Below are 13,998 nucleotides of genomic sequence, written 5' to 3'. Positions count from 1 at the left end.
CTGATTAGTGTTAACAAGCAGTAGGAATGAACCCTGAGGGATTCTGGGATGTCAGCATTTTGTCAATCCCTATTCCTTTACAACATGAATCTGCTTGCTGCTTAGTGTGAGCGCATCTGCTTTAGGGCTAGTAGGGCGCTGTCCGTGGTGCTGAAATGCTCCAACTACTAGACAAGGTTTATATGGTCTGAGGAAAAGCAACATCTGGGTGATTCTGTTTTTGTCAATTTAGAAACACATCAATAAAGCATATTTTTCATTAACTTTCTAAAAAGTTGTGTGTCATCTATAGTTATTTTTGTTAAATATATAAATATAACCCATATATGAAAATGATGACAAAGAGAAATGTTAACAATGGACATGTGCTTGGACATATTTCAGTGTTTCACTTAACCCCAAGTCATTTTGATTTGTGCTTTCATTTAAGAACATGATTTGTAATATGGTAGGCTAAGCAATTAACATTTCTGGACAATTACATATTTGATATTTCTTCATTCCCCCCATATAACTAGACCATAATTGTATTACTAGCAGTGGAGAAGGCTTTGAGCCCTGACTCTGGCATCTGAAATTCAAATATAATATATTCATACTGTTAATGTGAGTAAATAAAATATGAAAACTGTGTGTGGTTTGGGACTCAGTAGGCGTATATTAATGGTCCCAGGACATCAACTTTATATGAGCGTTTTAACAAAAATATCCAACATACCAAAATAGGCTTATCCCATGAGTCTTAGCAGCAGAAGTGCTGTCAAGATCTCCTGGGAGCTGTTGTTTATGAACGCAAACCAGATAGTTTTTATATTTGGTAACATGACACGGTGTTAAAATTGTACTAGCTCCTTATAAGGCTATCTTCACAATTTTCCCTTTGGAGTGAGAACTCCAGCAGTTCCTCACAAAGAATGCTCAAAACATGTCTCTATGATGAATAGGCTACAATAAGAAATAAACGCTAGGCTATTGGAACCCAGTCGAGTCTCTGTTCTGTTGTCCATAGTATTTATTTCCAACTTGTTTGCTGAACTTTTTGTTGCTGTAGCCTATCTTACATCTGATATCACTGTTTTTATTCTATTGTAGCCTAGTATGTAATATTTTAAAACTGGTTTTCCCCCGGCAGAGGTCACATTTCCCATACTCCAATATGTGCATGAACGTGACACAGGTGTGTGCACGTGCCTAGTCTTCTTGAATAATGACACGCATCCGGAAAAATGTGCCGTTGTGCGTTTACTTTTCTCCAATGCGTGGATATTCCTAAACCACATTTTGACTCCGCTGAGATACTCTTGCTCGCGTTACTCCCTTTTAAAGTTAGTCTTAAATTAAAGGCAGAAGCTGATATTCGCCAGTTTTTAACGGTTTTTAATGAGACTCCGGAGAGTTGAGTTGTTATGCCACATATTGCTAGTTTACACCACGACTCGGTTCATCTTTGGCATCTAAATGACAAATTGTCGAAAATTCATCTCTATGCCACTTGGTCCCAGGTCCAAAAACACAGGAAACCCAATGTCATCTTTGAAAACCTTTCAAAATGTCGACCTGCCAAAAACGTGAAAAAGGCCAAGCCCCGGGGCCACGGTGAGTCAGTTAAACGTTGTAGCCTATCTCTCTGCTTCCTGTTTCTCCTCACTCTTTATGTTGTAGCCTATATTTACGTTGCTGCCAACGCTGATATCCCAAAGTATTTTAAGATATCGGCCAACTTTGTGTTTCACTGCCTCTTTGCACACGCTTCTAAGAACATTCTAGGAAATGCAACTCGTTTGAGTTCCTCCGATAAATTCGGCAATGGCATATACCACCAAGCAGCATTTTGTCTAATTAAAATGTAACATTTTTGGTCGGCTCAGTCTACACACCTAGATCTCTCTCTACTTTAGTGAAATGTGTGTTCCATCTTAACGAGCCATTAGATTCTGATGAATGTTTATGAAGCATTCAGAATTGTAGCGATTCAATTATTGCCTCCACTTAGTGTGTACATAGCCGTGATGACAAGCAAAACTAATTGGAGTAATGGAGGCATCTGGGCAGCCAGGGTGAAGACATATTTGTAAAACCCTTCTAGTAGCCTGTCACAAACGCAATGGTTGTGCACTGGTTAGGAGATTTTCTTGACCTGAATTGAACCCTGTCATGTGGTGTGCATTCTATACGTTATCTAGGCACCACCACTGAGTATAGTTTGATCTAAAGAAAATTGCAAAGTTTTTGAATGAATTGAGTGTTGGCTCCAGCCTCCTTTTTTCTAACAGTGTTAGTGTTTTATGGAGTGCAAGTGCTGCAGGCTCTGTGTTTCACTCCATCAGACTTGCAGCGGGCTCCTATCTTTGTCAGACTGTGGTCTAATTTCACAGACTTAATACAGTTTCTGTACAATAGAGGTTCCTACCTATTGTGATCATGCGTGTGTACTGTACTGTGACAGCTGCTGCCGCCTTGCTTTTAGCTTTAGGTTAATCAGTAAGCTCATCCCTCTGTCTTTTTTAACACACACACACACACACACACACACACACACACACACACACACACACACACACACACACACACACACACACACACACACACACACACACACACACACACACAGAGTAAAGATTACGAACACTGAACCGGTGATATCATCCTACCGTATGTGAATTAGTTGAGCTAAATCGCCTTGTGTGAGTGGTGTCCTGCTGAAGATAAATTGCACTCAACTCAAGCGTAGGTGTAATGTGCTTTCAGATGCTGCATGTACGCAGAGTGATTTTAAGTTAATTTTATACTGTAGGAAGCTGTGTGTTATTCCTTTTCTAAGTTGATGGTCAATGTTTCTGTCAGGAATCAAGACGTTTACTGCTTAAAGTCTGAGATTTCACTGTTAATATATAGATTGCCACAGTTGTCAGATGCATGTTCAAGTTGCTAGTGCTGATCTCTGGTGAACATAAAAGGAAAACATATTTTTGATAACAGGATGAATCACTCCATATCAGGAGCTAACATATTTTGCATAATGAGTGGATATGAGCCATGTTATCACGTGATTTATCATTAACAAAATAAAAATTATTTACGACCACGGTTGCACTCTGCTTCTGTACATGTGTGATTTTGAATGAGGTTACTTTTGGGACACAACCTAGCCTTACAGTCATTTCTGCACTGGACGTTTTATTTAGACTCGCCACCACCTGTTTCTCAAGCAGTCTGTGTGGCTGGTCAGAGATCCATGTCCAGATGTCTGACACAGACATTTAACTCAAACTACTGCGTCACACTGTCAGGAGCCAACCTGAAACATGACCTACTTCACTCAGCATTTATCTATTGTTCTGGAGGCGGTATCAGCTTTTAACAGCCAAAACCCATTTTGGTGAAAGTTCCGTTATTAAAGGTTTATGAAAACCGACACCGTGCAATGTTAGTGACAATAAAGCACACGGTAAACAATTAAGAGAATAAGTGTTGAGCAATTGATTAAAGGCATGGGTGGGACTTTATGTCATATGCAGACAGGTGTGGGAAGATCAGAGCTCTGTCTGTACATCGCTGTCAGAGGAAACACCTTGTGGCATCACACAGAGTTTATTATCAGTCCTGGAGCATAAAGATACATTTTCATATTTTATTAGGGATATATCATGTCTTACCATCCTTCGACATGTCCTCTTCTGTGGGTCACTGTGCTTCACTCCACACGTTAAGCAAATCTCCTAGACCAGGATTACTGCTTCCAATGGGATTTAGGATTTCTGCCCGCCCAACACATGTTGCGAAGTTACCTTTTGTGGGTTGGGCATACGTGTCTTTTCCGCTGTCCATCGATGCAGTCACAGTCTGTGTTTCATGAAAGGCCAGACATTTTCAGTGCTTCTGGTGAATGCTAAGCGGAGGGAAGATGTGAACAAAGGAATGGATGGCACCACATGAAGATGAACTGTATTTTTGAAATCATACTCCTGCATCTTTTTCCTCTCTGAGATGGAAGGATATTGAAGAGATGGCGGTGCAATAAGCAGGTTTGCCGGGGCAATAACACCACAATATTATTGACCAACTGTTGATCCCCACTCTGCGACATAGAGGTTTTTTTTTTACAGTTGGCTGTTCTCTGCTTGGAACCTAGAAAGGAAAATACCAGCAAGGAATTCTACTGATGGAATCATATTGGACATTTTAAGCAGGTGGATTATTAGAGGATAGAGAACATTACATTGGAACAATATTACTTCAAAGGTACTTGACTTAAATGTCTATTTTGATCTACCAAATTTATGCAAAGGTAGATTTATCTCGCATTGAATTTCTTTGGGACCTTGACTTGTAGGCAGAATCAGATTCAGAAATACTTTATTCATCCTGGTAGAGGAAACTAACCTCACAGTCTCCAAATGAGCATATCCAAGAGGAGTAACCTTCACCCAAGGGGCACAGTGACTTCAGCCCTGATGCGTTCCACTGCCACGGCAACCACCGGAGACATGCCCGGACCTCTGGCCAAAGGGGCTTTCTCCTTGGACAAGGACAAGGACAAGCAGAAGGAGATGGCTCAGTGTAAGAGCCAGCAGCTCATGGTGGAGGAGTTCTTCTGGATAGGAAGCTGCATTGTAGCCTTCTCCAAATGGAGGCTTGGCTACACGGGTAAGCTTTGTCAGAGTGGACTGGTTCAATAGCTGGCTAAAAAAGGAATAAATTAAAGATAGGAGTAAACAGGATTAGTGTGAAAGCTGCTGCTCACAGGTGTAGGGGTCTATTCAGCTTTGGTTGTATAAAAGTTTTTGAAACACCTTTTCCTGTTGTGATGCTGACCTCATCATATTTGAATTACTCAGATTATAGACTGATTTATAATCTTTAATGATTAAACAAATAAAGTTGTTTTTTATTGGTCAAATGTTAATTTCTGTCCGTAAAAATTTGGAATAATCAACAGGGATCATATTTCCACACACATGCATTGAACTTGGATTGTGAAGTGTCCAGGGTACCAACTGTACAGATGTGAGACACAATCAATCTACTAATGTAGCCACTGACAGTGAATCTCAATTCAGGGGTTACAGCCTACGAAGGCTGCATTTGAAGACCGATTACATCATAGCGGCGCGCAAAGGCTTGTTCCATTTGCAAGGCTCCTTCATATGCGGCCGAGAAATGCAGCCTTCGTTTCACGGTTTTGAAGGCTGCAACAGATGGATCCTTCGCGGCCCAACATATCCCAAGATTCATTGCGTTTTTTTCAGAGATGGCATAAAATAAAAAATAACAAAACCGCAACGTGTTGCTCCATCTTAACTTTTATCTTCCTTTCTTTTTTTCTTGTACTTTTTTTTCTTTTCGTCTAGTAGGCAACTTCTTTTTATTTTTTCCTCCGTTGACAAGGCTGTCTCTGTTGGCAGCAATCAGGGTTGCTAGGCAGCACAGGAACGGCGAGTCGTCACGCAAGGTAACGGCTTGTTACGCAAACCGGAAATGCTCTTAAATGGAGACCTGCGGAGACCGTCTCGTTTAACAACGCTCGTTCGGCCTTCGAATCGGCCTTCACAGGCTATAGCCTTCATATACCGCGTAGACTCTGGATTGGGATCCAGCTTGCGTGTGATGCATTTGTCTGGCAATTCAGACCAACATGCCCATTTACAGAGCTTAGGGTATGTATTACATTTTTTTTTTTTTTTCAGTGCAAACGGTATGTACAGGTAGCAGATCTTGAGGAGATATTCACTGATTTTGACGAAGTGATTTTGACATCAATCATTCTCCAGAATAAATATACAGGTTAAACTTCCACTGTGAACAGTAAAGACCTAGAGATACCTTTAACCTTGGTGGGTGGCTGTTTTCTGCTCATACACTTTATGGTGGACATTGCAGGTCACAAGGTCCTTGACTCCTTCTAGCGTCTCAGCAGTATATCCTGTAGGCAGGGAGGGTGGTGTACATTTTCCATCCCACAATTATCGAAGTGGCTCTGTGTGTTCACTGTTAAACCTTGACACTGCCAACATGTCAGTGTCCATCAGCTTACTGAATGTCTGAACTATGGACTCACCTGCCTGTGTGTAAGTTGTGTGTAAATTTTGAGTGTGTGTGGCTGCAACATATGGCCTCCAGACAATCCCTCTGGGCTTAACCTGGTGGCCTAAACAGTAGCTGACTCCGCCTGCTTGACCCACATAGTGACTGTGCAGGATTAGGGCAGCAGCCAACTAGGCCCCCCTCCTGCTACATCATTCAGGTGACTCCCTCTGGTCTTACCTGGGGTCACCTGTGGTTGTGTTTTGGTGACGGGCGGCCTCATCGCCCTGCACCTGTTGCCTGCCGCCTGCTTTAAGCCCATGGCCATCATCCAACCACAGCATCTGTGGCCTCCAGCAGGGCTGCTAATGCATGCTAAATAAGGGATAGTTGATGTAGGTCGTCCCTTTACAAGCAAACAATCTCCTCAGGAAATTGGTTAGGAGCTGGAGAGGCCGGAAATTTAAAAGTGTTGGCTAAAATGGATGTGGTTAGAAATAATAACGTACCGCATGAAATTTTTTAAAAGTGGCTTTTAAATGTTAGAAGGCACTTACTTAAAGCCACTACGAGTAACATGGCACGTTGGCGGTCCCTTTGGACAAAAGCGGTAGTATTTTTACGACGGCAGCTGTCGTGAAGCTGTTTTCTAGCTCGTGCCGGGCGTGCGGGATTCAAATGATCAGGAAGCAATATAGTGCATGTCCGTGTGTTGAAAGTGTGAGGGCACTCTTTTCGGCTCCGTGAGAGTGGTTAGTGACACAGCGTCAACTAATGCCAGTCAGTGCTACACACACCTGATTGCAATGAGTTGATGCAGTGTCACCTCTCACGGAGCTGAAAGATTTCGTGTCCTCACAGAAAGCGAATGAACGAGACGGCAGTTAGTATGGATCACTATGAGGTTATGTGTTTATGTTGTTGTAAATAATGACTATTTCAGATGAATAATGGTCATCTGATGATGCTGGTGAGGCAAAGTAAACTTTGTTTTAGTAGGCTACCGCTCATTCATTTAGGAGTAAACACTGCAGTCTAGATTCGCTCCCGTGAAATTGTGTATACGTTGCTTGGCAACGCCCTCCCGCCCGCCTATCTCTCCCTTTTTAGCTTTTCTTCATTGCATTTTCTTTTTTTTCTATGATGGTTCAGCCCCGTTATCAGTCATTATGACGACAAACAACTGTCTCAAACAAGGCTCCCGCTCCCCTTCCCTCACCTGGAGGGATAGGCTTCTCAAATCGCGTTGCTGAGCCATACTGAAATCTGCGACCAATATGTGACCATAGAGCATGCACGCGTGAACCGAAAATCGGACTGGGTGTGCGACCAGACCAAATGCAGTAATAAAAACTATATAAAAACGTCTTTCTTTGCTCTGATGGTCTCGTTTGCTGTTAAAGGTAATTTATGATTATGAGAGGAAACATGAGGCTGTTTAAAAGATATTTAAATGTTACTCGGAGCTGCTTTAAAGGAGCTGTAAGCGGAATGGTTCTTTTAGCTAACTTCCTGTCAGTTACTGCAGTTAGCAGTCCCCTCGCTCGTCCCTACGTCACCACATTAATGCACTGCGGTCTTCGAGCAGCAAGTTATCTAGCATCATCTCAGATCCATAAGTGTGATAAAACATGATTAAAAACCATCAAAACAGACATTGGGAAGGATTTTTACCTGCTCCGCCATTGTAGGCGCATAAACATTCACCCATGTGTCGCTCTGGCGTGCACCGGCAGTGAGACCATGAGTGAGACGGGTGCGGACGGGTGTTGATTTCTCTTGTGATTGGATAAAATTTCGGGATACTTCATCAAGTTTAATTGCTTATTACATGCAGAGCAGCAGACTAAGAGATTGGCTATATGACATCGTGTAAGTGATTACTGTATTTATAAAGAGCGATTTAACACTTATATTAATATAAATAAACCGCTTACTTCATCTTTAACATGAAAGTGTAGAAGAAGTACAAAGACCAACTTTACTCAAACGTGTTTTGGCATTGGCACCCTTCATCACGGTTACCATGATAATGTTTTTGCTTGGCCATGCACTTTGGAAGTAGGTCATTCTGAGCCAGAAATCCCTACTCTGCAGAGTACACACAAGTACATCTGCCAAATTGAGGACCAACTTCAAAGGCCACAAAATATTATCATTCAGATAATCCATTGTGATCTAGTTTGGTACAATAATCTGAACCAGAAAATATAATATTACATTTTTTGATCTGGAAAAGCCTTTCCTAGACATAAATTAAAAAAACAAATTAGGGTTTAGTCATTTTTACAACTTTCTTTTCTTCGATATCCTTTTTTTTTGCTTTTATCTCTGTATTAATAACCCATAAAGAATTGGCAAAATATTGTAAAAGAGAACTTTTTAGACAACATTTGAAACATTTGGCCTTCACTTTCATATGTTCATGCCTATTAAAGAAATGCGTCACACACTAAATAAAGGTGCTTTTGTTTGGTTGTCACTCTGGATGAGGCTCCTTGCGTACTCTCATTGATCAAGCTTGCAGATTGGATCTAAGCTTGTTTACGGCCATTTATAGATTCAGTTAAGATCCATAAAACCTCCACAATGGGCGTCTTCTCGAACAGCCACACACAAATTGGTGATGTAACCATGGCAACGGGCCCACACCCCCACTCGTAAAGAGTGCTACTGCCTTTCTGTGTGGCGTGCTCCACTTTTGTCTCTCTCCATCTCTACAAGGTGTTGTACTTATCTTTGCTGCTGTGGTGCCTTTTGTTTCCTACCCTTACATGTTCCCAACATTTGATTTGAACATTTGAAGACTTAGAACATGAAAAAAGGAAACTTGTAAATGATCTTGCCATTAACCCACATAAATGTGACCAGTTAAATTGTAATTGCACATACAGTGTTTTATTTATTTATTTATTTTATTATCTCAGTTTCTGTGTTTCCCCAGAAAGAACACAGACCTTAACCACGAGATCATTTGGGTCCTTTTGTTGATTTGAAATCCAAATTATAAGTCAAATTACTGTGTAGAGAATGACAACCACCTTTTGAAGTGAGCTGGAACAGATGGGTTTTCACTGAGCTTCATTGATGAATTTTTGTGAGGCGGTGTTGGACGTGGTGCTCAGTAGTGTTTTCAGTTTATTGTTTCTTACATACAGTTTATGACGGCTACCTTCTTCTGTTACCTTCACACTGTGTACTATTTTCCTGCTGGCTTTGTTGTAACCACAGTCTCCCTGATATTATGTTTTACCCAATTATAATGCCCACAGCATCCTGGTATCCAGACATCTGTGACAAAAAGTCAGAAGAAGCACTAGTGATTTTTATTTTCTTTAAATTATTTTTACCACCTGTATACCTACTTACAAATCTAAGGACTAGAGTGAGTACTCTATAACGTTTTCTCTCTTGGCAAAACAGGAAGATTGTACCTCCTCCTGGTGCCTCAGCACCAACTGCAGTGAATACAAAGTCCCAAACCACTGGACTGTTGTTTAATTGATAACACTGTCCTTTATTATCCAGGCCTAATCAGCCTTCCATAGGCTGTGACTAACCTTTCCAGTGTGCACCGATGAGTCGTATTATGTCTTCCATCACTTGCTACTAAACGGTCTTGCTATGTGCATTTATAAAATGATTTATGAGTTATTATTTCACGGCTGGCATTGACATTATATATGTTTTAAATATTCTGGTGTGCAATTACAGTTGACAATGATAGCTGTAGTTTTACTAAATTTAATATTTAAAAAAATTTGACTTGCTTTTCTCATTCATAATTGTATCGGTTGGTTGGTCGATTGCCATGTGCTGTAAAGGCTCATTTATGCTCTACGTTACATACGGATACGGATGGAGCCTTCTGTCCATACTCTGCGTACATTACGTCCGTATTTCTGCACGTATCCTGCAAGCTTGCGGATGCGTACCAAACGGACAGAACGGAGCATTACTACCGAAGATCACGGGGGGCGCATAGCCAACTGTTCACTTTCACTTACTGTACATTTGTTTACAAACACAAACGAAAGACATAATACTTTAGAAAATGTCTTAACTTTTGAGGAGAGGTTTTTGTGAGTTGGTACGAAATGACATACACATTTATCTATCTATGTTGTAGTTACACGGCCGGGGCACAGGGACATACAACTACAACAGAGCAGCATGAGCGGGGATCGCACGGGGAAGAATGTCAGCTAGACAGCAGGCTGACGGCAGCAATAGAGAAGTGCCGGAGGTCCGTGCGAGACTAGTTTGTTTGACATGTTGTGATTAATGTCCTCACAGACCCCTGCTGTCTATAATATAGCCTCTAGTTTAGCCTCTTTCATCGCTACGGTAGTAGGCCTATATCGCTAAAGCTTCCATGGACCTATTATAAAATATTTATTCCAGTTAATTCACTGTTTGACTCTTCTTCTTCCTATTTGAGTAACATTTTACTCTGAGCGGCGCTGCTGCCCACTAATGATTGATTTGTGTAATGTCGATTCCAACATAAAGGACGCATGGAAGTATGAGGGCAGTGACGGATATAACGTTGTAAACGTACGTCTCTATTTACGCAGGGAATTGGAGCATAAATTAATGAGCCTTAACACTAGAGTTCGGACAGATTTTACTTCACTCCTTGGGTTAAACCCAGAAACCAGGCTACTTTGTATGAGTTCTGCTCTGTAAAGTTACAGTAAGGCTTTTCAAAGATTTAGTTGGCTTCCTAAGAGGTTTTTCCCACACGCACGCGGCCAGCTACATCACAAGAGCAAACGCATTCTCCTTTTAGTCAACAGGGGAGTGTCAGCAGAATGTAGCCTGCTTTCCTGCCTTCTCATCCATGAGGGAATTTTTGTTCAAGTCAGCCGCAAAATGTGTGTTCCACATTTAAATCTCTTTGGTTGCATTTTAATTAGATTTAGTCTGTTGTTGCATGGGTGAACTCAGGAATGTGTATGAAACATGACGGCAGATCAAAAAGGGACTCAGAACTGCTCTTCTGTTGTCTTTCAGCTTATCTCTCCAAATAGTGTAGATACGCGTTATTCGGGTATCCCGGCAGTTTCCTTTTTAATGTCAGCAAAGCAAACACACATCAGTGGACAGATGTAAATGTTGGCCAGGAGACTGTGATGGCAATTAGAGTGTGCAGCTTGTCTTCAAACAGAAGGAGGAGGATAAGCAACTAAGATCTGTGTCGGGAGAAAGGTTTTCAGCAGTGCACCATCCTGACCTGGGAGCCTGCAGAGTCAGGATGCTCTCATTCCAACTGTACTTTGACAGCAGCTCATTTCATGGATTACTGCTCCCTCTCCGACTCAAGGCGTGCAGATCTGTACCTTGGTTAAAGCCACTGGGCTTCGGGCGCTGCAATCAGCCAGAAACTACAGAAATAACTCTTCCCTGGAAATCAATACAACATTTCTGCACAGCTGTGTTGCAATTTATGCTGCATGAGAAAGTCCTGTAAAATCATTAAGGGTCAATTGGTTCTGGATAATCTTCTCCTGTATACTCCAACAGTGCATTGAAAACCAATCACAAATAGCATTGCTAATTGGTTTGCTCCGGTGTTTTGGGTAATGGCTCTTGTGCAAATACACTGAACAATTTTACAATATTCAATTTTACAGACGTAAAAGCCATTTTGGATTTTGTGCAATAATATTAATTGCAGGACATTGCATGTTACATTCCAGCTGGCAATATTTTGAAAATGTTCATGTCTGCTGTTACCTACATAAGGTACAGTAAAAATAGTTTTTGTTGATACTTTACCTTGAATAATATGAATATTTTGGTCTACCAAACATGTTTTCTTTAACACTTTATTTTTAAGCTTGCCTTCAGACAACATTACAGACTTAAATGTTGTCTGAAGGCAAACAGCAGTACAATAACTTTGTCTATAATTGTCTATTGTCAGAAACCAGGTGTCAGTACCTGACAGTTTGGACACATTTTTTGTTGGTATTGAAAAGTTCGGAGATTTAATACCCATACTAATATGTTTGTCATTTGTCAAAGTGTAAAGATTAGGTGATGTCTGCTTGGCTCTAAGCTGACAGATGTAATCAGATCCACAAAAATGATAATGTAACACTTGGTTAAGCATATTCAACTGGTTTTGTTACCACAGCCTGCACATGGTATAATGGGTCCATGTTTATTGGCACAGTAGTAGTTGCAGTATTGATTCTTCCAAAAAAGAAGGATTGTCTTTTGTGTGTTTGCTGGGAAGGGGAGCAGCGGAATCAAAGATCAGGTCAGCTCTACCGTTCAGACACGACTGTTTAATTGTTCAGCTACTTTGTATTGTCAGTTAATTCACTGAATCTCAATGTATAACAACAGAATGTATGGAATACCAGTACGGCCATGGTTCATTCTGCACAAACACAGTGAACACTGTTTTTCTAACTTAATAGTGGGAAGACCAGATAGTTATCTTGGGAAAACATACACCCACCTTTTGGTGATCTGCCTTAATTAAAAATGTATTGTATTTTATTTTTAGACCCTTGTGATGAAATGGATGCACATTTTTATATAAATTAGTACATTTCACAAAGGGTGGCCTCATGGGTTCTCCATGTGGGTGCTATTTTTCATTCAAAACCTATACGTCTGAATGGACCAAGGTGAATCCTGGTGTTCCCCAAGGTTCAATGATTGTGCCTCTTTATTTCATGTTTACATGTCTTTTTTGCCCATATTATACTAACAATAAAATCACCCATCATAACGATCTGACACCCACATTTACGTAGCTTTGCTGCCATGACACTACAATCCCACACATGTTGTCCACAAGTGCAGTGAACAAGCTCATTATTTAAAGTGAAACTTCCTTCCACATACAACAGACAAGACTTAAGGGTTGTCTTTGCTGAAAAGAAAGATCAATTATGACTAATTTAGGCCAAGGTATGCTCGATCAGAACTAGTTCATAAGATGGGTTGCTTGATGTTAGAAGTGTTTTATAATTGTTTTCAAATGACAGAATTGACGTGTTAAGAACTTCCTGTCATAGAGACAGGAGTCATCAGGACACGGCAAAGTAAAGCTGCGTATCATCAGTGTTTCTAAACTGAAACTTGGGCCGTGTCTCTTATGACGTTTCCAAGTGGAAGCATGTACAGATACATTGACGGACCTAAAATTGAGCCTTGGGGAACACCACTGTCTACTTTGTAGCTTTTATGTCCATTTATCCATACGTACAATTAATTATCTATCACTGAGATAGGATTTTAACCAGTATATATATATATATATATATATATATATATATACCAGTGTTGTGTTGTGATATGTTTTTAGCTCAACATTTCACTGACTGTGGATTTGTGCACTCCCTGATATGGTCCTGAGCAGGAATTGGATAGCAGAGGTTAGGAGAAAAGGACCCAACTACATTAACAATACCCTGGGGGTGGGCTCTGCAGCATGACAAAAGCTGGGCCAAATCAATACTCAGTTAGAGCTATCCATCAAGGCCGGTTTTGTATTACTGACTTACAAAGCAGATTTTGGGCTTTTTTTGCGTTCAGGTCAAACTAATCAAAATGTGATGAAGGGTCAAACTTATTTGAAATCAGGTCGTATCAAGAATACTGAAATAATATTACATTCAATAAAAACGGCTTGCCCGGGGGCGCCCTTAGCTCAGTTGGTAGGGCAACCCCTCCATGGGCCTCGGCCAGCAGCGGACCCGGGTTCGATTCCAGCCTGCGGTCGTTCTCTGCCCCATTTCAACTCTCTCTACACTATCAATAAGGCATAAAAATGCCAAAAAATATCTAAAAAAAAAAAAAAAAAAACGGCTTACCCTTAAGTTACGGACCAGGCAATAGATTCCACCCTGCTGTTAATGATAGCTGTCCTTTCAACATATCTTGGTGCATACTGGCTATTATGTATAATGCTGCAAAATTTCATCTTTACCATAAACATTTTCCCAAATGAGT

The 13,998-nt window shown here is 40.8% G+C and overlaps 1 protein-coding gene across 3 annotated transcripts in view; it reads left to right on the top strand.

Annotated features, from left to right (window-relative positions):
- plch2a (phospholipase C, eta 2a) overlaps positions 1–13,998 on the top strand; it is a 156,818-nt gene that overhangs the window by 102,421 nt on the left and 40,399 nt on the right. The window lies entirely within an intron of this gene.

This window comes from Ammodytes marinus (assembly GCF_949987685.1).
Source record: "Ammodytes marinus genome assembly, chromosome: 7".
NCBI classification, from domain to species: Eukaryota; Metazoa; Chordata; class Actinopteri; order Uranoscopiformes; family Ammodytidae; genus Ammodytes; species Ammodytes marinus.
The sequence above is the reverse complement of the archived record's forward strand: the minus strand, read 5'-3'. Positions and strand labels throughout refer to the sequence as shown.